The sequence below is a fragment of the Arachis stenosperma genome, chromosome 4, assembly GCF_014773155.1.
Source record: "Arachis stenosperma cultivar V10309 chromosome 4, arast.V10309.gnm1.PFL2, whole genome shotgun sequence".
Lineage (NCBI taxonomy): Eukaryota > Viridiplantae > Streptophyta > Magnoliopsida > Fabales > Fabaceae > Arachis > Arachis stenosperma.
This window is the reverse complement of record NC_080380.1, coordinates 61,127,391-61,130,198: the sequence shown is the minus strand read 5'-3', so window position 1 is coordinate 61,130,198 and position 2,808 is coordinate 61,127,391. Positions and strand designations below refer to the sequence as shown.

Genomic DNA, 2,808 nt, shown 5'->3' with positions numbered 1-2,808 from the left:
TTAACGCCAGTCTGGTGCCCCTTTCTGGCGTTAAACACCCAGAATGGTGCCAGACTGGGCGTTAAACGCCCAACAGCTAACCTCACTGGCGTTTAAACGCCAGTAGGTGCGTCCTCCAGGGTGTGCTATTTTTCTTCCTGTTTTTCATTCTATTTTTGCTTTTTTCATTAATTTTGTGACTTCTTATGATCATCAACCTACAAAAGACATAAAATAACAAAAGAAAATAGTTAATTATAAAACATTGGGTTGCCTCCCAACAAGCGCTTCTTTAATGTCATTAGCTTGACAGAGGACTCTCATGGAGCCTCACATATACTTAGAGCCATGTTGGGACCTCCCAACACCAAACTTAGAATTTGAATGTGGGGGTTCAACACCAAACTTAGAGTTTGGTTGTGGCCTCCCAACACCAAACTTAGAGTTTGACTGTGGGGGCTCTGATTGGCTCTGCTTTGAAAGAAGCTCTTCATGCTTCTTCTCCATGGTGATAGAGGGATATCCTTGGGCCTTAAACACCAAGGATTCTTCATTCACTTGAATGATCAACTCTCCTCTATCAACATCAATCACAGCCTTTGCTGTGGCTAGGAAGGGTCTGCCACGGATGATGTTTTCATCCATGCACTTCCCAGTCTCTAGGACTATGAAATCAGTAGGGATGTAATGGTCTTCAACCTTCACCAAAACATTCTCTACAAGTCCATAAGCTTGTTTTCTTGAGTTGTTTGCCATCTCTAATGAGATTCTTGCAGCTTGTACCTCAAAGATCCCTAGCTTCTCCATCACTGAGAGAGGCATGAGGTTTACACTTGACCCTAAGTCACACAGAGCCTTTTTGAAGGTCATGGTGCCTATGGTACAAGGTATGGAAAACTTCCCAGGATCTTGTTTCTTTTGAGGTAATTTCTGCCTAGACAAGTCATCCAGTTCTTTGGTGAGCAAAGGAGGTTCATTCTCCCAAGTCTCATTTCCAAATAACTTGTCATTTAGCTTCATGATTGCTCCAAGGTATTTAGCAACTTGCTCTTCAGTGACATACTCATCCTCTTCAGAGGAAGAATACTCATCAGAGCTCATGAATGGCAGAAGTAAGTCCAATGGAATCTCTATGGTCTCATTTTGAGCCTCAGATTCCCATGGTTCCTCATTAGGGAACTCATTGGAGTTCAGTGCACGCCCATTGAGGTCTTCCTCAGTGGCGTTCACTTCCTCTCCTTCCTCTCCAAATTCGGCCATATTGATAACCTTGCACTCTCCTTTTGGATTTTCTTCTGTATTGCTCGGAAGAGTACTTGGAGGGAGTTCAGTAACTTTCTTGCTCAGCTGTCCCACTTATGCCTCCAAATTTCTAATGGAGGATCTTGTTTCAGTCATGAAACTTTGAGTGGTTTTGATCAGATCAGAGACCATGGTTGCTAAGTCAGAGGGGTTCTGTTTAGCATTCTCTGTCTGTTGCTGAGAAGATGATGGAAAAGGCTTGCCATTGCTAAACCTGTTTCTTCCACCATTATTGTTGAAACCTTGTTGAGGTCTCTCTTGATTCTTCCATGAGAAATTTGGGTGATTTCTCCATGAAGAATTATAGGTGTTTCCATAGGGTTCTCCTAGGTAATTCACCTCTTCCATTGAAGGGTTCTCAGGATCATAAGCTTCTTCCTCAGATGAAGCATCCTTAGTACTGTTTGGTGCATTTTGCATTCCAGACAGACTTTGAGAAATCAAATTGACTTGTTGAGTCAATATCTTGTTCTGAGCCAAAATGGCATTCAGAGTATCAATCTCAAGAACTCCTTTCTTCTGACTAGTCCCATTGTTCACAGGATTCCTTTCAGAAGTGTACATGAATTGGTTATTTGCAACCATTTCAATTAGCTCTTGAGCCTCTGTAGGCGTCTTCTTTAGATGAAGAGATCCTCCAGCAGAGCTATCCAAGGACATCTTGGATAGTTCAGAGAGACCATCATAGAAAATACCTATGATGCTCCATTCAGAAAGCATGTCAGAGGGACATTTTCTGATTAATTGTTTGTATCTTTCCCAAGCTTCATAGAGGGATTCTCCATCCTTCTGTCTGAAGGTTTGGACTTCCACTCTAAGCTTACTCCATCTTTGAGGTGGAAAGAACTTTGCCAAGAAGGCATTGACTAGCTTTTCCCAAGAGTCCAGGCTTTCTTTAGGTTGTGAGTCCAACCATATCCTAGCTCTGTCTCTTACAGCAAAGGGGAATAGCATCAGTCTATAGACCTCAGGGTCTACCCCATTAGTCTTGACTGTGTCACAGATTTGCAAGAATTCAGCTAAGAACTGATGAGGATCTTCCATTGGAAGTCCATGGAACTTGCAATTCTGTTGCATTAGAGAAACTAATTGAGGCTTAAGCTCAAAGTTGTTTGCTCCAATGGCAGGGATAGAGATGCTTCTCCCATAGAAATCGGGAGTAGGTGCAGTAAAGTCACCCAGCACCTTCCTTGCATTGTTGGCATTGTTGTTGTTTTCGGCTGCCATGGGTTTTTCTTCCTTGAAGAATTCGGTCAGGTCCTCTAAAGAGAGTTGTGCTTTGGTTTCTCTTAGCTTTCTCTTCAAGGTCCTTTCAGGTTCAGGGTCAGCTTCAACAAGAATGCCTTTGTCTCTGCTCCTGCTCATATGAAAGAGAAGAAAACAAGAAAATGTGGAATCCTCTATGTCACAGTGTAGAGATTCCTTGAGGTGTCAGAGGAAAAGAAAAGTAGAAGACAGAAGTAGAAAATTCGAACTTATCAAAGAAGATGGAGTTCAAATTTTGCATTAAGGGATAGTGTTAGTCCA

General features: G+C 42.3%; 1 non-coding gene across 1 annotated transcript; it reads left to right on the top strand.

The window, feature by feature from the left end:
• The first annotated feature begins 1,995 nt into the window (after positions 1 to 1,995).
• LOC130977421 (small nucleolar RNA R71) lies at positions 1,996 to 2,103 on the top strand. The gene has a single exon (XR_009085111.1). It is a non-coding gene; the product is annotated as a small nucleolar RNA R71 (small nucleolar RNA).
• The last annotated feature ends 705 nt before the right edge of the window (positions 2,104 to 2,808 follow it).